The sequence below is a fragment of the Ovis aries genome, chromosome 13 (genome assembly GCF_016772045.2).
Source record: "Ovis aries strain OAR_USU_Benz2616 breed Rambouillet chromosome 13, ARS-UI_Ramb_v3.0, whole genome shotgun sequence".
Taxonomy (NCBI): Eukaryota; Metazoa; Chordata; class Mammalia; order Artiodactyla; family Bovidae; genus Ovis; species Ovis aries.
The window spans coordinates 20,228,659-20,253,922 of record NC_056066.1 but is presented as its reverse complement, the minus strand read 5'-3'; the positions used below and the strand labels follow the sequence as shown (position 1 = coordinate 20,253,922).

Below are 25,264 nucleotides of genomic sequence, written 5' to 3'. Positions count from 1 at the left end.
ACAGGAGAAAAAGTCTAGCTTTCTTTTTTCCAGATTGTCTGCTACAAAATCAAGGCACCGAAAATTTTTGATGAAAATATGCAAATATCTGATAGTTTTAGGAATAAGAATTACAGTTCAGTGAAAGAAGGCTAACTGCTAATAGTTAACTAAGCATAGCAGGCAAATTCACCACATGAAGATCCGTTCACAGACCTTCAAGTCTGGTCTTAATCACTTCTTTTAACCTTCTTGTACAAAAATTTTCCATTACTAAAACTGTTGTTAAAACTGACTTCACTTTCACGGTTGTTCTGAAATATAAATAAATGATCATAAGATGCTTTGGAAAGCATGGATCACTATGTAAATAACTATATAAAACCAAATTTAGGTGAACACATGCTTGGTTAAAAAAATAAAAACACTGTTTAATAGTCATCACTTTCATTATCGTAGCTTCCCTGATAGCTCAGATGGTAAAGAATCTGCCTCTGAGGCAGGAGACCTGGGTTTGATTCCTGGGTTGGGAAGATCCCTGGAGAAGGAAATGGCAACCCACTCTAGTATTCTTGCCTGGGAAATCCCATGGACAGAGGATCCTGGTGGGCTACAGCCCATGGGATTGCTAAGGGTCATACACAGCTGAGGGACTCTCATTTTCATGTCATTATCATAACTAAAATTAATTGAATGTCAACCAATGCTGGGCATTTTATACATATTATCTCCAATTCTCACTACATTGAAAAATAATTATCTTGATTTTACACCAATATTAATTAACTAGTGCAAATTCACATTATTGGCGTATGGCAGAGCTGGGATTTAGACCTAAAGGGATCTAACACTGAGGTTTGTGTTATTTTTCATTATAACTCATTACATAAAATCCTAGGCCAAATGGAAAAACTAAGAAATAAGAAGAAGCCAAGACTACATCTCTGTCCTATCAGTTTATAAATAACAACAATGCATACAGTTATACTAGAAGTAGAGGTTAGCTGAGAATATAATTAAGTATATGATGGAAGAACTGAATGGTATAAGTGAAGTCTAAGAAAGATGAGTGATAACAGGAGATATAACACTGGGGTCACCAGTGATGACTCCAGAGAGGAGCTGAGTACTTAACTACCATAAAAAGAAGAGTAGAATTCATGCAAGAATCACAGAGAACAGAAAATTTCTTTCCAGCAATCAACAAGTGGTATGAATAATAAGTACAATTCACAGCATGCTTATGGATAAGAAATAAATCAACTTTGAGATCCAAACTAATATTTGATAATTTACAAAGCACTTTCATATGTGTGTGTACCTATAGAAATATATATATATATATACACACATGTACGTATCAGTTAAGTTCAGTCACTCAGTCGTGTCCGACTCTTTGCGACCCCATATGGACTAGAGCACGCCAGGCCTCCCTGTCCATCACCAGCTCCTGGAGTTTACTCAAACTCATGTCCATTGAGTCGGTGATGCCATCCAACCACCTCATCCTCTGTTATCCCCTTCTCCTCCCACCTTCAATCTTTCCCAGCATCAGGGTCTTTTCAAATGAGTTAGCTCTTTGCATGAGGTGGCCAAAGTACTGGAATTTCAGCTTTAGCATCAGTCCTTCCAATGGACACCCAGGATTGATCTCCTTTAGGATGGACTGGTTGGATCTCCTTGCAGTCCAAGGGACTCGCAAGAGTCTTCTCCAACACAGTTCAAAAACATCAATTCTTCGGCACTCAGCTTTCTTAATAGTCCAACTCTTACATCCATACATGACTACTGGAAAAACCATAGCCTTGACTAGATGGACCTTTGTTGGCAAAATAATGTCTCTGCTTTTTAATATGCTGCCTAGGTTGATCATAACTCTTCTTCCAAGGAGTAAGTGTCTTTTAATTTCATGGCTACAGTCACCATCTGCAGTGACTTTGGAGCCCCCCAAAATAAAGTCTGCCACTGTTTCCACTGTTTCTCCATCTATTTCCCATGAAGTGATGGGACCAGATGCTATGATCTTAGTTTTCTGAATGTTGAGCTTTAAGCCAACTTTTTCACTCTCCTCTTTCACTTTCATCAAAAGGTTCTTTAGTTCCATACACACATGTATATAGGATTACACTTGTTTTGCATCAAACCTTAAGAACAATCATGTAGAGAGTAAATTAGTCAAAATAGGGTCAGAACTCAAAATGCATGTCCTCCTACTCTGAAATTCATATATGGACTTTAGTACAGATATGATCATACAGGATTCTCATCTGCCTGCTTCATGTTCAGAACATTTCCTCTGAAATTAATGGAATTTAGTCTCAACTCCTGAGCACATCATTCAAAGACATTCACATGCCACTCCCAGCCCAACTTTATAAATCATTATCTCAAATCTTCATTATTACATCATCTCCCTTTCATTCAAACCAGATATCTGTCCATCCTTCTAAACATACATGTACTGAGACTTTCCTGGCAGTTCAGTAAGACTCTGCTACCACTGCAGGGGCGCAGGTTTGATCCCTGGTCTGGGAACTAAGATCTCACATGCTGCAAGGTGTGGTCAGTTCCCTGAGTCCTTAATCATGCTCTTCCTAGTTTTAAGTATATCTCTATCCAAAGAAAATCTACAGTTCCATTAGATCAAACTTATCCCACTTTACTAGATCCAGCATTCTTTAGGAAAAATGATAAAGAAAGATAAAGATGGGTGTGGTAGTATAAACAATGACTCATCACAATGTTCCTGCCCAAATCTCTGGGGGGAACCTGTTAAACGGTAATTTCTGTGTGGTGTGGGGCGGGGGGTATGATTTTGGTGAATGTGATTAAAGGTAGCCATCATTTATCTTGGCATCACTAGAGCCTAGAACATTTTCATATATATAATATCCACTCGAGAAACATATGCTGAATAGAACCAAAGTGGAATACCCGTCTAAGAAGTCTGAATTTTATCTTTTAGCTGAGGAAAGCTATTGAGTAATTCTTGGCAGATAAGCAATGTGATCAGAATATGGTTCTAGAAGCTTTAATCTCTTTAAATTGAACAATGACCTGAAATTGGCAGTGACTAGAGGCAGTGAGACTAGTTAGGTTTCAATTAGTTAGTCTCTTTCATTTGGTACTTAACATGTTAGGAAGCTGACACAGAGAGGTGAAGGGACTTACTTAAGGCTCTATTTTTAACTCAGAGCTGGCAAAGGGCTAAAACTCATTAAAAAAAATTCAAGTTCAATATTCTTCCACTATATAGCGTTGCTATTTGTGGTTCAGAGTGTGATGGTGAACTTTAATGCAGAATCTAGAAAGCATTATCACCTGCCAGACAGTACCCATTTTTCAGTATAATGTGTAATTAACCAGGGACAGCCTCCTTTGGCCCAGCTAAATTTGCAAGGAAGCACCAATTCAGAGGACTGACAATGGACATAAAACATGTAAAGCTATTCCTGTGTGTCTATGCCTACAGTCGTTTCTGGTTACATTCGGTCTCATAAGACTAATAATATTAAGGGTAATGAAGAACCAAGTATAACAATAATTACTGGAGGCAGAAATATCAATAGAGATCATTTCGCCTTATAGGATTCTTTGAATCAAGGAGCCAATACCAGGTTCCATTCTTTCAGTGAATGTGTTTGGGACAAAGAGACCACATACACCTGCATCAGGACATAATAAGAATTCACCACATATTATCTGTGTTCAAACCTTAGTCAATAAATTATCCAAATATTCTAATTACAATAAAGCGACCTGTTGTGGGATATTATGATGGTTTTCAGAACAACCTAACAAGGATGCAAATGAACTAGGTTATATGTTTCAAATACACTGAGGCAAAATATAAAGATATTCTTTAAAACTGTTAAGATTCATTTTGAAGTCATCTACAATAAATGATATTCTTTTAAAATATGTATCTTTTTAAAATTTTATTTCCAATTGAAGGATAATTACTTTACAATATTGTGCTGGTTTCTGTCATACACCAACATGAATCACTCATAGGCATACATATGTTGTCTCTCTCTTGAACCACCCATCCCACCCCCTCTAGGTTGTCACAGAGCATACGTCTAAGTTCCCTGAGTCAAATTTTACATACGGTAATTTAAATATCTCCATACTACTCTCTCCATTTATCCCACCCTCTCCTTCCCCCACCCCCTGTGTCCAAAAGTCTGTTCTCTATGTCTGCATCTCCATTGCTGCTTGCAAAATTAGGTTCATTGATACCATCTTTAAAATATGTATCTTAAATTGAGGGCCAAGTCATGTGGTGTCTGGCAGGAAATGTACAATATATAGCCTGTTCTATATAAGCTTAAAGTCTTCCTTAAAGAATAAGACATTCATACACAAGACACAAAATAAACAATAAAGACTAGTTGCCGATTACTGGTCCAAGGCAAGAGTCTTTTGGAGTAATTCTTGGGGCTGGATGGCTGCTGCCACCCAGTGGACATTAGTTTGGCCATGCCTTTGATAAACCAAGTCCATGTATTCTTGAGAAATTCCTGGAAGGTTTACCATAGCGCCAAGGTAGCCAAGGCTTCCTCTGGTATTGATCAAGGGCGAGGTAAAGGTTCTAGAGATGTGCCTGTACCTTTTGGTATCAGGAAGATACTACTGCAGAGCCAGATTGGGGTCTCTTCTGAGTATACCATCTCTATCTCAAAGGAGAAGACTGTGATGACTATAACCATATTTATCGCTCATCTTAACCTGTTTTCCGTACAATTGTTGGAGTGATATATCTAACCAGCAAATCTCATCATGTGTGTGTATACACTTCAATATAAATATTATTTACTTGCTTCCTCAAATCGCTTAAAAAATACATTACAACTTTAAAGAAAAGGTTGTAACTTTCACTAAAAACATACTATACTAACTAGGTTTGTGATAATAAACAGAAAACAGAAATCAGCCTTTACCATTTCTGCTACTGGGCTTTGCCTCAATCTTCAAATTTTTTTAAGTTTTTTTTTTTTTAATGTGGATCATTTTTAAAATCTCTATTAATTTGTTACAATATGGCTTCTGTTTTATGTTTTTGGATTTTTGGCCATGAGGCATGTGGGGTCTTAGCTCCCCAACCAGAGACTGAACTCACACCTCCTGCATTGGAAGGCAAAGTCTTAACCACTGGACTGCCGAAGTCCCAAATCTTCAATGTGAACACCCATCATGAAGAATATTACACTGAAATTTTTAATTTATCTGAAATTGGCAATAGTATTAATATACATTGAAATCTGAGCTATATATTCTAGCAAGATCATACAGCATAATTTCCAGTATATTAAAATGTTCTCCTTTTAATAAGATAATGGATTTCTGTATCACTACTTTATTGTATTATATATGCCATCTAAATAACTAAAGCACTAAAAGAAACAGTAGTGTGCGTTTATATATGCAGTCTTCGTCATTGACAACATTTTAAAAAGTAGCTAACGCATGCATGTATTTAAATGGACTTTCTTTGGAAAGACAATAAAGATGCCAAAATGAAAGGCCCTTCACAAATAGCTTCTCAAACAATTTCCAGTACAAACAATAATTTATGCTAAGTGATCAGTAAAGAACTGCATTTCCTTCAGTTCAACTGCTTTTGCACCATCCAACATGAGGGAGAAATAAGCTAGTCAGAAACTGCTTTGAGTTGATAAATGTGTGTTCTACTGTGAAAAGTGAAGAGAAAGTGCTAGTCACTCAGGTGAGTACTAACTCTTTGCAACCTCACAGACTTCTCTGTCTATGGAATTCTCCAGGCAAGAACACTGAAGTGGGTAGCCATCCCCTTCTCCAGGGGATCAAACCTTGGTCTCTTGCATTGTAGGCAGATTCTTTACCATCTGAGCCACCAGTGAAGTCCTGTGTTCTTGTATATTCAGTGCAAATCTAATCAAAAGAAAATTCCAATTTTTCAATTTCCGTATTGACCTATATATTCGCTCTGACATCTGGATCAGAGTCACAAAACTGTTATAATTGTCAAAGCGTCTTGGCTAATTGATATTCATAATTTTAAGAAAACATTGTGAATAATGTCCTGCCTGTAGATCCAAGGGCAATTAATTTAAAGTGAGGAATAATACCCAGGTGGCACCGTGGTAAGGAATCAATCTGCAAATGCAGAGATGCAGGAGCTACAGATTTGATCCCTGGGTCAAGAAGATCTCCTGGAGGTGGCAACAACAATCCAATCCAATATTCTTACCTGGAGAATCCCACGGACAGAGGAGCCTAGAGGGGCTATAGTCCATGGAGTCTCAAAGAGTGAGACATGACTGCGTGACTGAACACAAGCACACACAAGGGATAACATACACTGAGGTGTGAGAAACTTAGAAGTCATTTCTTCAATCATTTTTATAAAGATGTTTTCCTTTACAGTTTATCTTGTCATTCTTTTTTGGTATGTGTTTAGAATATTAGACAATGCAAGAAATAACTCTTCTGGAAAAAACTGAGGTTAACTTTTATTTTTCTGTTGTCTACTGAAAGAACATAAATTTCAGCAATGGCTTGGCTTTTTCCCAAAAGTGTCAACTCATCTTTTTCTAAGAATTTTAATCTTTAAAAGTCCACTTGAGAATAGTCATTTGGCTAGGGGACTTTAATTCACAAGAATATTCCATTTATCACCATCAATGATTTTACTTTAGTTTATTGCTGAAGACTATAATCACAGTGAAAAATACATGATTTGACTGGTAATTCAAGTCTTGAGCAACCTAATGATTGCATTAAAAATGAAAATATTCTTATATAGTCATTATATATAATCTCAATTATATATATGTATATATAAATGGAGTTTTAAAAGTTGAAGACTACTTCAGCAGCCCATGTCTCATCCTACGCTCATTATATTGTCTTACTTTGTATAGATTCATCTATTTTGTCTGATAACTTCCAATATGTCTAAATAAGGTATTTATAATGTTAATTCTTGATTTTTCAATTTCAGTATGAACTATTGTCTTCATCCTACAGAGAGTATGGATATAAGTCATGCTACTTCCTTCTCCAACACATATACTTCTCACCCCTCACCATATATTCATGAACTGTTATAATTTTTTGTTAAATCCATACTTAGTGTTCATGTTATTGTAACGATACAAATATTGTTCTTGACTTAATTACATATAAATTTATAATAGTTAAGTTCCTAAACAATAATTATTTTCCTATACTTACGTATCTATTTTTCTTCCACGTGAGTATATAAATGAGGTATAAAATTCCTCTAAATAGTCAAATCTATGAATAACAGTCCACTTGTACATTTTCTTGGAGATATTGTTATTGCAAATTAGGCCTCCTAATCCAATCTTGGTTGACTGCCTTGTACACCCTTATGGGTTGACATTCTGCACACCCATATCTGTGGGAATTCCCTTTGCCTTTCTAATTAATTGATTTAGGAGATAATTGCTGAGCTCCTACTATGTGACAGGCAGTTTTTAAAAAAATAATTTAAAATATGCTTTTAAAGCAATTTTTTTTAAAAAAGTAACTTAAGTTTCTTTGAGACAAAATACGGTCAGTATACAAATATGTATGATACATATAGTATGAAAGATGAGGGGTCAGTATAAGAAAAATTATCAAAAATGAAAGTTACAGAACAATGCTTTTCACTAATATAAAAGTAAAGATATTTAAAAAATTATACCTAAAATATAGCAATATATAGGTAGGATAAAACATTCTGAACAAGTGGGTTTAATGCTAAGAATGCAAAGCCTTGTTTAAGATTTGAAAACCAGTTAAGGTACTATCTACAGTTAGATATTAAAGGGGAGATACTGCATGATTTTCTTCACAGATTCAAAAAGAGCATTTGACAAAATTTAATATCCAATCATGATTAAATCTCTTAGAAGATTGGGAATGAAAGAAAACATCTTTAAACTGATAAAACTGTTCATTAAAAATATACAGCTATCAGTTCAGTTCAGTCACTCAGTCATAACCAACTTTTTGCAATCCCATGGACTGTAGCATGCCAGGCTTCCCTGTCTATCACCAACTCCCGGAGCCTACTCAAACTCACGTCCATTGAGTCAGTGATGCCATCCAACCATCTCATCTTCTGTCTTCCCCCTTCTCCCGTCTTCAATCTTTCCCAGCATCAGGGTCTTTTCAAATGAGTCAGTTCTTTGCATCAGGTGGCCAAAATATTGGAGTTTCAGCTTCAGCATCAGCCCTTCCAGTAAATATCCAGGACTGATTTTTCTTAGGATAGACTAGTTTGATCTCCTTGCTGTCCAAGGGACTCTCAACAGTCTTCTCCAACACCATAGTTCAAAAGCATCACTTCTTCGGCACTCAGCTTTCTTTATACTCCAACTCTCACATCTATTCATGACTATTGGAAAAACCATAGCTTTGACTAGACAGACCATTGTTGGCTAAGTAATGTCTCTGCTTTTTAATATGCTGTCTAGGTTGGTCATAGCTTTTCTTCCAAGGAGCAAAGTGCTAACATCACATTTAATGGACAACAGAATGCTCCCCCCTAAAATCAGAAGCAAGGCAAAATGTATCCTACCACCACTTACTCTCAGCATTGTCCTGGATGTTCTAACCAGCAAGGAAAATAAATAAAAGCTTGTAGTTTGGAAGGGAAGAATAATAACACTGCCTTTTATCACACGTTCCACGATTTAAAGTCATAAAAAACTTATGAAAAGGCTACTATTAGAACTAATATGTCAGTTCTGGGAAGATATACATTTAGCATACAAAAATCAATCATAGCTTTAGATATTAGCAACAAGTCTCTGTAAAATAAGATAAAATAAAACACTGCCACTAGAAATAGCACTAAAACATTTAAAAGTTTGAGCTTCTTTTTTGAGCACTTCTTAAAATCTATACAACTAAATTACAAAGTAGTACTGAGAGAAATTAAAGAACACTCAAACAATCAGAGACCTATACATGTACATGCACATGGATAGAAAAACTCAGTACTAATCACACATCAACTCTCCCCAAACTGACAGATATGAAGCTATCACAATCCAATCACACTTATATTAAAATATACAGGATATTGAATAGATAAATATATAAACAAAAGAGAACAAAGTACCAGCTTTAGATCTGTACCTATGTGATTAATTGTGATAAAAGCTTCCAGGTAATCAATAGGCAAACAAAAATCATTTCAGCAAATGATGTTGGAACACCATACATAATATTGACAAGTCAGAGACCTAAGTATAAAAGTTAAAGCTTTCAAACTAATGAGAAAACATGAAAGAATACTTTGTGACTTTGGGTAAGGAAAGATTCCCTAGAGAGAAAAAAAACAACTGATAAATTGGACATTTCTCATAATTAAGATACCATTAAAGAACTAAGACATTCATTTAGAAAAAAAAAGTTTTATAATATATATATGTTGCTACTTATATCCTGAGTATATAAAAAATTCTATAACTTTAATTAAATATCTTAATATTAAACTTAATAGTTATATCTTAATATTAAATATACAAGATGTTTAATGAAAGAAAAAAAACTTAAATAGGCACTCCATAGAGGAATATATTGGAGAAGGCTATGAGACTGAGTGATACATACAGGTGGCCAAAAGCACAATTAAAAATCGTGAGGGAAAAGTAAGCTGAAACTACAAAGAGAAACCATTTCATACACTAAAATTAAAAAGACAGACAAAACATACGTTAGAATGAGTAGCAGCTGGCAATCTCATACACTGCTGGTGGTGTTATAAAATCATTTTGAAAAAGCTTTGGTTGTTTTTTCATAAAGTAAATCATACATCTGTCTAATGACCAAGCATCCACAGTTCCAGATATTTACAAGAATAAAACACATTTTGACAAATAGATGTGTATACAAATTTTCATAACAGTTTAATTCACAATATCCAATAAGTTGAAATAACCATGTTTATCAACAGAATGAATAAACACCTTATGACATATTCATACAATAGAATATATCATATTATTTATTCAATTTGTCTTTTATCCATCTATTCATGGAAAAAAATAAGCAAATTAGTGACACACTCACTAATATGGATAAACTTTAAAAGCCTTATGTAAACAAAAGGAGCCAAACACACCACTGATGGGATGCTAATGACAGGCAAATCTACTATGTGGAGAAATACTTCAGAACTCCTATTGCTTTTGGAGGAATGGGGGGCAGTATTACTGAGAAAGAGAACAAAGAAAATTTCTAGGGTGAAGGAAATTTTCAGTATTTCAAAGTGGTTTGGTTAACAGTGTAAGCATTTGTTAAAATTCATTGAATTATATAGTTGACCCTTGAACAACTGGTTTGAACTGCTGGGTTCCAATTATATGTGGATTTTTTCAAAAAATATAGTACCTATATTTTCATTTTACAGATCAGTAAATTAAATTTGGGGAAAAGTTTGTATTTGACTAGATATGTGGAATATGTGGAATCAAAATGTGGAATCCAATCAATATGTGGAATCAAAAGAATCATGGTTGGGTGATGATTCTATCCAAACTGTTTCAGCCCTCTGCCCTTGGATGAATCATTTATTTAATCCTTTATTTCTGAGGCAGAGATAATAGTACAAGGATTTTCAACTGTACAGGAGGTTGGTGCCCCCGATCCCTGTGTGGTTCAAGGATCAACTGTATATTGGAAACATGTACATAGCACTATATCTAAGCAACAAAGTTTTTTAAAAGGAAAAAAATGATGAGAAAATACTACATAATTTTTGGCAGAGATCCAGAGGACAGAAAAGATTGAATGAGGAACAAGTAATATTCTAAGATACAATAGCTTAGAATGTTTTGGAATTTATGTAGAACCTCAATTCTTAGATTCTGAAAGTTCACTGAATCTTAAGCAGAATAAATACAGAGAAAGCGAGTGAAAGTGAGTGAAGTCGCTCAGTCGTGTCCGACTCTTTGTGACCCATGGACTGTAGCCCATCAAGCTCCTCCGTCCATGGGATTCTCCAGGCAAGAATACTGGAGTGGGTTGCCATTTCCTTCTTCAGGGGATCTTCCCGACTCAGGGATCGAACCCAGGTCTCCCACATTGCAGGCAGACACTTTAACCTCTATACCACCAGGGAAGCCCTGGAACGTCAGTAAAAAGGAGAAAATCTTCACTATCAGCTTATTTTTTAGCAGAAACTTTATAAGTTACAAGAGAGTACCAGGATGTATTTAAAGTGCTGAAAAGAGAAGGAAAAAAAAATGCCCCTTACTGGAGTAGGTATTTGCAAATGATATACTGGATAAAGTGTTAATATCCAAAATATATAAAGAAGTCTTACAACTTGATATTAAAAACAAAACAAAGATACCTATTAAAAAATGAGCAGAGGAGCTGAACAGACATTTTCCCCAAAGAAGAATGCTGCTGCTGCTGCTAAGTTGCTTCAATTGTGTCTGACTCTGTGTGACCCCATAGACGGCTGCCCACCAGGCTTCCCCATCCCTGGGATTCTCCAGGCAAGAACACTGGAGTGGGTTGCCATTTCCTCCTCCAGTGCATGAAAGTGAAAGGTGAAAGTGAAGTCGCTCAGTCCTGTCCAACTCTTAGCGACCCCATGGACTGCAGCCTAGAAGAATACAGATGGCCAAAAGATGCTCAATATCACTAACCATCAGGAAAATGTAATTTAAAAACACAGGACGTCACCTCACACCTGTCAAAATGACTATCTTCAAAAAGCAAGAAACAAGTGTTGGTCAGGATGGAGGAGAAGGGAACCTTTATCATTATTGGTGGGAATGAAAACTGTTCCATATATGATGGAAAACAGGATGGAGATACCTGAAAAGTAAAGAAAAAAAGAACTATCACACAAGCCAAAAATTCAATTTCTATGTGATTATATGAAGAAAACAAAAACACTAATTCAAAAAGATGGTGGGAGGGGGGTTCATGTTTGGGAACGCATGTAAGAATTAAAGATTTTAAAATTAAAGAAAATTTAAAAAAGATATATGCACTTCTTTATTTATTTCAGCACTATTTTACAATAACCAAAATATGGATGCAACCTAAGTGTCTATCAATCGATAAACGGACAAAGAAATTGTCAATACGACTCAGCCATAAAAAAATTGAAATGTAGTCATTTGCAGCAACATGGGTAGACCTAGAGGGTATTAAGTAAAATAAGTAAAACAGAGAATAACCAATTCTGTATGATTTCACGTATATGTGGAATTTCATAAAACCAAAATAAATGAACAAACAAAACAGAAACAGACTCACAGACACAGAAAACAAAACCAGAGGGACTTGGGTTGGGTCGAAGGACAAAAGAGGTAAAAAGGATTAGGACATACAAACTTCCAGCTATAATAAATGTGATAGAGATGAAACACACAGCATAGGGAATATAATCAATATTGTTAACAACTGTGTATAGTGACAGATGGTAACCACACTTATTGTGGTAGTCATTTCATCACGTATAAGAGCACTGAATTATAGCAGTTTCAGTTGTACACCTGAAACTAATGTTGGATATTAATCATAATACAATAGAAACAGTGGTCAGGATACAGTTACTTGTGCTAGTAATTTACTATTTGATTCCTACACAGATCAACTTAGTTTAAAAAACAGTGTCTTAAAATACTGTATGATCCCACTTATATGAGGTACCTAGAGTAATCAAATTCATAGAGACAGGAAGCAGAATGGTCGTTACCAGAGCTGGGAGCTCGTAAATGCGCGGAGGTATTGCGCAACTAAGCCCATGCTCTAGAGCCCAGGAGCTACCACTCCTGAGTCCACATGCCGCAACTCCTGAAGCCTGTGGGTCCTAGAAACCATGCTCTGCAACAAGAGAAGCCACTGCAATGAGAGGCCCACGCATGGCAGCTAGAGAAGAGCCAGGGCAGCAACGGGGACCCAGCACAACCAAACATTTGAAAAAGAATACTAATAATAACAGCACTCGGATATTCTAATTCCCATTATCATTTCCACAAATGAATAGAAATTATTTATTTGGAAACAGAAATCTTAAACTGAATAAAGGACATGTTCTTGGAACAATGATAAAGTTAAAAATTAAACTGTACCTCTCTCCACTACTACATCAGTAGGGTACAGCCAATTGACATTTGAAATGAATCTGAAATTTTCCACCATATTAAGTGCACTGGGACATGTAATATATTTGATTTCACACAACCATGTTTTTCTTCCAAGAGAAATGTAGTTTGTGTTGTTTCACTTACATTCAACCATTAAAATAGCTTATCGCACAATCTTTCTTGGTTTTTATTTAACCAGAATATACTTTGGGGGCCCAAACAGTAAAAACAGCTTAATTTTACCTTGACAACCAAGATAATGCCAATAATGCTATAATTTCTAACTTTGCTTATGATATAAATATTTCAATAAGGATCAAGCTGATGAGAAACACAAACATATATTATTTAAGAGAATACAAATGTAGTGCTTTGTTTTAGAGTTCCTAAGAACCAAATTGTAAATGCAAAGGAAAATGTTTATGATACAAAAATATATTTTTGAGAATTCTGTAACAATTATCACTACTACCAGTCATTTAATAGGAAATAAAATAATCAATAATCATTATAAGCTGGTATGAAGGTGAAACTGTTAGTTGCTCAGTTGTGTCCGACTCTTTTGTGACCCCATGGACTGTAGCCTGCTCCTCTGTCCATGGGATTTCCCAGGCAGGAATACTGGAGTGGGTGGCCATTTCCTTCTCCAGGGGATCTTCCTGACCCAGGGACTGAACCCAGGTCTCTGCACTGCAGGCAGATTCTTTACTATCTGAGCCACCAGGGACGTCCCTGAGCTATCATTTAAATATCATCCATACTTATCAAAAAAAGTGTCCATTGAAAGCAAAACAGAAGTGTAAGTTGTAGTCTCCATAGTACAATGTGAAATGCATAAGAAATTCAGGCATTATCAGAGTGAGTTGGCTACATTGGATTTCCATTGGATTTTCTCTGGATAGCCAGAGAGTTTATAAAACGAACTAATTGGCTCAGAACTTTCAATACTTTATTTAAGGTTTGATCAGAAATTCAGAGTGTTGTTGCTATAACCCTAAAGAAATTTCTTTTTGCTTGTAGACAGGAGGCTGATATAGGCACACACACACACAAAAATCAGACACAGAGTTTGACTTACCAGACTGCAAATTTACAATAGAGGTTTAAATCAAATCTGCAAGCAAGGTTTTTAAGTGACATTTGACACACTGGCTCATTAGAATCAGAATGGCACATTTAGAAAATTCATACAAATAGAACTAATGCAAACAATAAAGTCAAGCCTTTGGTACAAAATGCTAAGATCAATCAGCATTTAAAAGCAGATAACCCAAATCATCCTAAACATTTTAAACAGAAAGTGATTGGATAGTGAGAATTATACATTTGAAAGACTGTTGAAATAGTTGGAGGAGTGATGTGTGTTGAGTTCGCACAGGAATGACTCCCAGAATTGATTCCCCAAGAGACCAACTGCCAATACAGAGATCATCGAACATCTTTCTTGGTGACAGGTGGAAAATTAGAGATCCTCTAAGAATAACTAGAGACAAGCCAACATCCAAATAAACATCATAATGGCACAGCATGTAGCAACTGAAAATAACAAGTTCCTTTATTAAGATATAGACTGGGCTGCTGTCCCAAATCAAAAGACAACAATGACAAAGTGAGAGGGTTTTTTTCCCCCTCTCACTGCCAAACAACCACAGACTGATGTTCTACCCTTTGCAGTCTAGGGGACCAGACCCCTTCTACCTGTCACATGCTAAGGAGGCAATTACTCAACCTCATGAACTAAAATAAGAACTTTAGCTGCTGCCATCACATCTACATTCCAACCAGCTGATGAGAAGAGAAGGGAAATGGAGAGAATGTTTCTGTCTTTTAATGTACAATCTACTGAGTACATGCAGTGTCCATTCAGAGTCCATTGGCTAAAATGTAGTCACATTCATTGCAAGGGAAGCTGACAAATATAGTTTTTTCCTCAATTAAAAATGAGTTGAAAAGGGTATAATAATAAAAGGTAATTATATTTATATATACCAGTAACAAATAGAAAATTGAATTTTAAGAGACTATTTTTTAAAATATCATTTGCCTTTAGCATTTAAAATATTATATAATAAAGCTCCTTCCATAAAAACTATAAAAAATTAGATAAACCAAGAAAAATTAAAGATTACCTAAATATGTGTTTATCCTTACCATAAACAAGGTTAATATAAGAATTAAAGATTTTAAAATTAAAAAAATAAAAAATTTAAAAAAAAAATGAAAGGAAAAAAAATGAAAGGAAAAATCAACTACTTTTCTACCCATATCCCCTGGAATAAGAAATGACTACCCACTCCAGTATTCTTGCTAGGAAAATCTCACGGAAGGGGAGCCTGGCGGACTACAATCCATAGGGTCACAGGAGTCAGACACGACTTGGTGACTAAGCAAACAAACAAATATGTACTTATCCTTACAATAAACAATATTTTAAAAATCAACCACTTTTCTATCCTCAAAACAAATAGAAAACAAAAATTTAAAGATACCACTTTAAAAATTATAATTATCAATAGCACAGAAGATATTAAATGCCCTTACCATAAAGTTACAATATGTTATTGAATCTTTCAGTCTATGAAAATACTGCTATTTTATATTTATTGCAGCAATGAAATGCTTAGCTATATGCCTGTCTAAATATAGGGCTATCTTATATACCACAAGAAGAAAAAGAAAATGGCTATTTCAGAACAAAAAGCAGACTACCACAGTTCCAATACTGGGTGATTCAATAAAAAATGATAACTTGTTTAGACAAGCGCACTTACTTTTACGTAATTAACTGTATAATAATTATACTGTAGTAAAACTTTATGAAAGAATGAATTATAAATGAAAATTCATTAGTTGCCTTATAAAATAGGGAATTTTAAAACTGATATTATGCCATTGTTAACTAATATGTAATATAATTAATAATATGCAGCATTAGTACTATTTCATCATATTCAGTTCAGTTCAGTTCAGTTGCTCAGTCGTGTCTGACTCTTTGCGACCCCATGAATCGCAGCATGCCAGGCCTTCCTGTCCACCACCAACTCCCGGAGTTCACTCAGACTCACATCCATCGAGTCCGTGATGCCATCCAACCATCTCATCCTCTGTCGTCCCCTTCTCCTCCTGTGCCCAATCCCTCCCAGCATCAGAGTCTTTTCCAATGAGTCAACTCTTCGCATGAGGTGGCCAAAGTACTAGAGTTTCAGCTTTAGCATCATTCCTTCCAAAGAAATACCAGGGCTGATCTCCTTCAGAATGGACTGGTTGGATCTCTTTGCAGTCCAAGGGACTCTCAAGAGTCTTCTCCAATACCACAGTTCAAAAGCATCAATTCTTCGGCACTCAGCCTTCTTCACAGTCCAACTCTCACATCCATACAGGACTACTGGGAAAACCATAGCCTTGACTAGACAGACCTTAGTCGGCAAAGTAATGTCTCTGCTTTTGAATATACTACCTAGGTTGGTCATAGCTTCTCTTTGAAGGAGTAAGCGTCTTTTAATTTCATGGCTGCAGTCACCATCTGCATTGATTTTGGAGCCCCCCAAAAATAAAGTCTGACACTGTTTCCACTGTTTCCCCATCTATTTCCCATCAAGTGATGGGACCAGATTCCATGATCTTCATTTTCTGAATGTTGAGCTATAGGCCAACTTTTTCAGTCTCCACTTTCACTTTCATCAGGAGGCTTTTCAGTTCCTCTTCACTTTCTGCCATAAGGGTGGTGTCATCTGCATATCTGAGGTGATTGATATTTCTCCTGGCAATCTTGATTCCAGCTTGTGTTTCTTCCAGTCCAGCGTTTCTCATGATGTACTCTGCATATAAGTTAAATAGGCAGGGTGACAATATACAGCCTTGATGCACTCCTTTTCCTATTTGGAGCCAGTCTGTTGTTCCATGTCCAGTTCTAACTGTTGCTTCCTGACCTGCATACAGATTTCTCAAGAGGCAGGTCAGGTGGTCTGGTATTCCCATCTCTTTCCGAATTTTCCACAGTTGATTGTGATCCACACAGTCAAAGCCTTTGCATAGTCAACAAAGCAGAAATAGATGTTTTTCTGGAACTCTCTTGATTCATCCATGATCCAGCGGATGTCAGCAATTTGATCTCTGGTTCCTCTGCCTTTTCTAAAACCAGCTTGAACATCAGGAAGTTCACGGTTCATGTATTGCTGAAGCCCTGGCTTGGAGAATTTTGAGCATTACTAGCATGTGAGACGAGTGCAATTGTGCGGTAGTTTGAGCATTCTTTGGCATTGCCTTTCTTTGGAACTGAAATGAAAACTGACCTTTTCCAGTCCTGTGGCCACTGCTGAGTTTTCCAAATTTGCTGGCATATTGAGTGCAGCACTTTCACAGCATCATCTTTCAGGATTTTAAATAGTTCAACTGGAATTCCATCACCTCCACTATCATTTAAAATATTCTGATGTGTTTAAATAAGATAAAGATGCCATATATTTAAACTTTATTTATGCACACATACAATGGAATACTACTCAGCCATAAAAGAGAATAAAATATTGCCATTTGCAACACCATGGATGATCTTATAAGGTATTATGCTAAATGATGCTGAAGCTGAAACTCCAATACTTTGGCCACCTGGTGCGAAGAACTGACTCATTGGAAAAGACCCTGATGCTGGGAAAGAATGAAAGCAGGAGGAGAAGGGGACAACAGAAGATGAGACGGTTGGATGGCATCATCCACTCTATGGATATGAGTTTGAGCAAGCTCTGGGAGTTGGTAGTGGACAGCGAAGCCTGGCATGCTGCAGTCCATGGGGTCACAAAGAGTTAGACATGACTGAGCGACTGATCTGATGCTAAAAGAAATGAGTCAGACAGCGAAAGACAAATACTGTATTGTACCACTTATCTGTGGAATCTAAAAAATAAATCAATAAATAAAATGAAAACTAAGGAACAAATTTCTTTATCTAAAATGTATAGAACTTTATACAATATCTGTTCTATTATATTTGAAATTAGAGGAAAGAACATTTATAAAATATAGTCATCACTAGCAATAGAGAGACTTGGGACACAAAAAAGAATGGGGCTTGATGGATGCCTTCCTACTATAGTGAGGAAAATTTTGTTCTACTTGGAACAAATATATATTAAAAAAGAAGAATCCATAAATTTTTATTATATTAAAGGAAAAAAAGGAGAGTTAATTAATGATCATACCCATGAACATGAGACAGGTATTTGTTTTTTCAATAGACCCAGGGAGCACAAAAGAAATACAGCTTTCAGACTTTAAAAGTCCCAGTCCACCCCTGGCCATTCAAATCTGAACCCTCACAAGTCCAAGTGTTGCTCAACTGTGTCTATCATCATGCCTCCTTAAAAACTTACAGTATAGTTCCTTCCAACATAGTTAAAAATATGTTTCTAAATTCAGATGTTCCATTTATTTTTAAAGATTTTCTTTGATGTGGACCATTTAAAAATCTTTATTGAACCTGTGACAACAATACTTCTCTTTTATACTTTTGGTTTTTGACCTTGTGGCATGTGGGATCCTAGCTCCCTGACCAAGGATTAAACCTGCACCTCCTCATTGGAAGGTGAAGTCTTTAAGCACTGGACCGCCAGCGAAGTCCCAGATGTTCTGTTTTAAAATGCTGTATCCATAGGCAATTTCACCTTATTTAAGTGTGAAAAATTATTATGCATTACACAATCTACTCATCTAACCCCAACTAAGTTCTAAAAATGCAAATGAAACACAGCGGAACACCAATTAAGGTATTATGTTTATCCCTGCAATTATAAGAGCCTTAAATTCTTTCAAGCCAATGATGTCTATCATTTTAATTAGTTAGTGTCTGAGTTTTCCTTAGACTAATATTATATGTTTACAGGAACAAACTTAATAGCAAATCCTTCAGTAAGATATAAGAGCACTTCAATAATTTTTTAAAAGATTTTAGGGTTTTTTGATGTGGACTGGTTTAAAGTCTTTATTGAATTTGTTACAGTATTGTTTCTATTTTTGTTTGTTTGTTTGTTTTGGTCTTTTGGCTGAGAGACATATGGGAATCTTAGCTCCCTGAACAGGGATCGAACCCACACATCCTGCTTTGGAAGGCAAAGGCTCACCCACTGGACCAACAGGGAAGTCCCTCTCAATTATTGTTTAAATCTACCTCTTCAGAACCAGCTCATATTGGTTAACATTATAATTTCCCTTATCTTCTCTTACACTGAAATCTCTTTTGTTTTCACTTTCAATTTTTTTCAACATTTTCTCAATTTCTGGAGGAATTTCTTGTTTACACTAGACAAAAATATGCACTGAAGAAACATAGTCAGAACAAATGCACAAATAAAATAATATTTTACAGGGTATATACTACTCTCATGCTTCCCCTAACCAGAGCAGTGTCCATGATGAACTTCCTCTGTATGGTCACTGCATGAAATTTTCAAAACCTCATTGTCTGTTGACTGTATTTGGAATGGAACTTGAGACTTTTCTAAACAATATGTTGCTTAAACAGTGTTCTCAGTGTTGAGTAGTGCAAATATAGTTTCCGATATAAATATTATCCCCCATAAAAAATAAAAATTAAAAAAACCAGAGTGAAATATAGGCATTCCATGAAAATCAACAGATATTTTACTGGGAAAATATTAACTTGGAAAACACTGGGTGGAGTAAGCTTGTATATCTAAAATGAACTTTCCTCTGCCCCCAACCACATCATACGCAAGTCATCAACTTCCTTGAATCTTAGGACCACTTCTTTCCTCTTCACTGTTTATTATGAATAATAAATAAAACTAGAGAATTTAGCAATTTAGGGGCTTTTGTGAGAGCAAATTCTTTGAAGAAAATAGGAGGGTCAGAGGAAATCTGAATTTTTAAGCAATGAATGGAACATGAAGAAGGAAAAAACAAGTTTACAACATGCTTTTAAGAAATTTCAACTTATGCACACTTTAATTTCATAATCTCCCCAACAGGGAGAGAACTGCTAGAAAAAAGGGAGATGTACTAAACACTGACTGTATGCCGATGGTTGCTTAAAACATACTATATATTATGATTTCCATTATTTTTCAGATCACTTAGTAGATTCCAATAGCTCCATTTTTATGGACAAGAAAGATAAGAATTAGAGAGGTTAAGCAGATCAGGTGACACCTTATAAGGAGTAAGCAGTGCAAAAGTCCAAACTCATCTTTTTAAACCCCAAACACACGCACTTAGCACTAAACCCTGTATACAGGGTCCACTAAATTACAGAGCCAAGTATAATCAGTCAGATTTCCCAGCGGAGGACTCTGAGTTGCCATGCCAGCATTCTCATCAGCAGGTACGAGACTTTTAAACTCCCCCCAAGTATTTCAAGGAAATACTTGGCTTCAAAGAGAAGCTAATCCATTCATGCTCCATTGCCTTATACATTTTTTTTTTTTTTGGCCTTGTCTAAACTTTTCATTTTATATTGGAGTATAGCTGATTGATTAAGAATGTTGTGATAGTTTTAGGTGCACAGCAGAGTGACTCAGCCATACATATACATGTATCTATTCTCCCCCAAAATTCCCCTTCCACCAAGGCTGCCACATCACATTGAGACCAGACTTCCCTGTGCTATACAGTAGGTCCTCGATGGTTATCCATTTTAAATTTAGCAGTGTGTACACGTGGACCTCAAACTCCCTTATACATATCTTTTAAGCAAAAGTTAATTGTCATGTTAAAACATAATTATGACTCATATTTATAAATTACTTAAAACACATATGTGCATGCACACACAGATTAGAACTGGTCTCTGTCCTTATTATAATTTTTATTAAATATCAGTCAATATGATAGTGGCTGAATTTCCATACAGATGTTTAAAAGAGGAATCTTGGTTGTCTTTTTCTTATTAAAATTCATTAAACAATTATTTTTCTCCATCATCATTTAGCAATTAACAAAATTGCCATCAAAATAAGCTTATAAATATAACTTCTAAAGACTCAATAATAACCCCCTAATATTACTTTTGCTAATAAAGCTCTGGTTCTTATTTGACTGATTAGAAGCACTAATTCCAGATTCAGTTCAATTGCATCTTCCTAAATATATATGTTTCGCCTCCTCTTGTCTTTTTCTATTTTAAGCTGTCCTTGATGGAATTATTAGCCTACACCCATGAATATAGATGAAAAGTGTGCGTGAACTAAAGTCACTTTCAGAAGTTCAGTGGATATAGCCACTGCCTGAATATCATTTATCCTTCATTTATCTGTGAAAGTTCCAGGTTAAGTGTTTTTGCAGTACTGAGAAACTGAGAAACATTTCAAAGATACAGCCATACACATACATTATTAATGACAAATAAAAATTACTAAGTTAAAGAGGTTTCCAATAAATAATAGATTGAATGGTTACCATGTAATATAAAATAATTATATGCTTGTGATCTCTGCAAGAGAGAAAACTTTGCTAAAACACATGGTAGAAATATATTCTTAATAAAATGCAAATAATGGAGGCTCACACTCAAATGTCTATACCATCTAAGGAATACTGGTAAGGTGCTCAAAATATCAGATAATGTAAAATAATATAGCTTTTATTGAATACATGGCAAACAAGGGAATATACCAGACATGAGACTAGGTAAATTATATAGGTGATTGCGTGTGTACGTGCTAAGTTGCTTCAGTCATGTCCAACTCTTCGTGACCTTATAGACCATAGCCCACCAGGCTCCTCTGTCCATGGGATTCTCCAGGCAAGAATACTAGAGTGGGTTGCCATTCCCTTCGCCAGGGATCTTCCCAGCCCAGGGATCAAACCCACATCTCTTATATCTCCTGCATTGGCAGGTGGATTCTTCACCTTAGCACCACCTGGGCAGCCCATATAGGTGATTACCGCTTTTTCTTTTAAGAACTTAAGAAATTGGTTCTTTTTGAATAACAAATGAGGAAATTGGGTTTCAGAAAAGTTGTACAACACATACCAAGTAAGAAGAATGTCTGAAATTAGTACCTACTTCACTAGAACATGGTACCGACCTGTGCTTCCCCGTTTAGCCTAGGGGTATATTTTTGCCTCTGTTTAAATGAGAATAGGACGGAAATTCTTTGGAATTCACAAATTCGACCCCAAGTAATGGAACCCAATTGTCAGACTTACATAAAACTGCCCTACAGTACCTACTTCATCTCCTGTGCACTGGGATAGAATGAGTGGCTATCAAGCAATCAAAATGTGGCTAATCCAAATTGAGATGGGTTGTAGTGGTAAAATACACACTGAATTTTACAGGTTAAGTCTGAAAATAAGAATATAGAATACTTCATTATTATCTTACATAGCTGTTGTGTTTAAATGATAATACTTGGGGCATATTGAGTTAATTCAGGGTTCCGTCATGATTCAGGGTGAACTACACAAGGATATGCCAACATCTTCTGGATCATGGAAAAAGCAAGAGAGTTCCAGAAAAACATCTATTTCTGCTTTATCGACTATGCCAAAGCCTTTGACTATGTGGACCACAATAAACTGAGGAAAATTCCGAAAGAGATGGGAATACCAGACCACCTGACCTGCCTCTTGAGAAATCTATATGCAGGTCAGGAAGCAACAGTTAGAACTGGACATGGAACAACACACTGTTTCCAAATAGTAAAAGGAGTACATCAAGGCTGTATATTGTCACCCTGCCTATTTAACTTCTATGCAGAGTACATCATGAGAAACGCTGGACTGGAAGAAACACAAGCTGGAATCAAGACTGCCAGGAAAAATATCAATAACCTCAGATATGCAGATGACACCACCCTTATGGCAGAAAGTGAAGAGGAACTAAAAGCCTCCTGATGAAAGTGAAAGAGGAGAGTGAAAAAGTTGGCTTAGAGCTCAGCATTCAGAAAACGAAGATCATGGCATCTGGTCCCATCACTTGATGGGAAATAGATGAGGAAACAGTAGAAACAGTGTCAGACTTTATTTTTGGGGGCTCCAAAATCACTACAGATGGTGATTGCAGTCATGAAATTAAAAGACGCTTACTCCTTGGAAGAAAAGTTCTGACCAACCTAGAGAGTATATTGAAAAGCAGAGATATTACTTTGCCAACAAAGGTCCGTCTAGTCAAGGCTATGGTTTATCCAGTGGTCATGTATGGATGTGAGAGTTGCACTGTGAATGAAGCTGAGCGCCGAAGAATTGATACTTTTGAACTGTGGTGTTGGAGAAGACTCTTGAGAGTCCCTTGGACTGCAAAGAGATCCAACCAGTCCGTCCTAAAGGAGATGAGTCCTGGGTGTTTATTGGAAGGACTGATGCTGAGGCTGAAACTCCAATACTTTGGCCACCTCATGCAAAGAGTTGACTCTTTGGAAAAGACCCTGATACTGGGAGGGATTGGGGGCAGGAGGAGAAGGGGACGACAGAGGATGAGATGGCTGGATGGCATCACTGACTCGATGGACATGAGTTTGAGTGAATTCCGGGAGTTGCTGATGGACAGGGAGGCCTGGTGTGCTATGATTCATGGGTTCACAAAGAGTCAGACACGACTGAGCGACTGAACTGAACTGAGCTGACACAAGGATATAGTTCAGTCGGTAAAGAATCTGCCTGCAATGCAGGAGATCCATGTTCAATTCCTGGGTCGGGAAGATTCCCTGGAGAAGGAAATGGCAAAATATATTCTAAAAATTAACTTTGCTTTTTTTCCTTTCATAACATTTTATTAATATATTGGTACAATGCTAAGTTATATGGATAGTGGTGGCCTTTTTACATTACTCCTAAGTATAAGGCTTCTTTTGTGGCTCATATTGTAAAGAATTTGCCTGCAGTGCAGGAGACCCAGGTTTGATCCACGGATCAGGAAGATCCCCTGGAGAAGAGCATGGCAACCTGCTCCAGTGTTCTTTTTTTTTTTTTCTTTAATTTTTTTTGTTGTTTATTTTACTTTACAATACTGTATTGGTTTTGCCATACCTTCTAGCGTATATAAATTACACAAGTAGCTTACATTAGTGGCTTGCGTTATACTTCTGTTAAAAGTTCATCATATTGCTGAATTCTCTTGCACCAACTTTCATGAAGACTAATAAAAAGCAGTTTGGCTTTTAAAAATTTGTCCAGGACACTCCTCCAAATATGTTTAAACACATATATACATAACATTATATATATATATACTCTCTACTGGCACTTTATTATATTTAACCTAATATTAGGTGATTTTTGAGATGGTTTTCCTATTCTACCCTATCACAATAAGATATTCTTAAGAGCAGAGTCTCAATTTCTACTCATCAAAAATTTTAATAGAATATCTCCAATAGCATCAGGATATACAAAGAACTCTAGTGATATTAACATGTACCCTTAATTTTATCATTAATATATAATCTATACCACTTGGTACATACTTTAAAATTTTCCTTTGGGCAGTCTTTTTATTTTTGTTTAAGAAACTTCATTCCAGATTTCACAGGTTTAAGAATTTAAAATTCCCAATGAGATTGGTTTGTTCCTCTGACATCCCACTTAGTAGTTGTTCATTGAAGTTTAAAGTGGTTCTACATAAAACTTTTGCACTCTTGTTACTTGGATGCTATGAGAGTACTTTTTATTATGATCAAACATTTACTATTTAAAAGGTCAGATCTGGACAAGAGCTAGCATAGCTGTCGTCAGATCTCCTACAGAGAAAGAAGGTGAAGTTTTTATCAAGAAGTAGATTATTCTGAGGTATCTGAAATGCTTTTACATTGAATTCCTGTTAGTATCTAGGCTTCCCTGATGGTTCAGCTGGTAAAGAATCCACCTGCAATGTGGGAGACCTGCATTCAATCCCTGGTTTGGGAAGATCCCCTGGAGAAGGGAAAGGCCACCCACTCCAGTATTCTGGCCTGGAGAATTCCATGGACTGTATAGTCCATGGGGTTTCAAAGAGTCAGACACAACTGAGCAACTTTAACTTTCACTTGGTAGTATATATATCCCTTAACACAGTTTTGAAATGTTTGTTTTACTCTGTACCATTCCATATAGTGCTGGAAACTTCAAGCAAACATCCTGACTTAATTATGTGTCAGTGGGGAAACATTTATCTAGAAACATCCTGTTAACCAAATTAAAACACTCCCTGTGAAACGAATGAGGAAGTCAAGGCAGAAATG

At 36.2% G+C, this 25,264-nt stretch overlaps 1 protein-coding gene across 3 annotated transcripts in view; it reads right to left on the bottom strand.

The window, feature by feature from the left end:
- Positions 1 to 25,264, bottom strand: part of MALRD1 (MAM and LDL receptor class A domain containing 1) — a 600,846-nt gene that overhangs the window by 322,237 nt on the left and 253,345 nt on the right. The gene's annotated exons all lie outside the window — the stretch shown is intronic.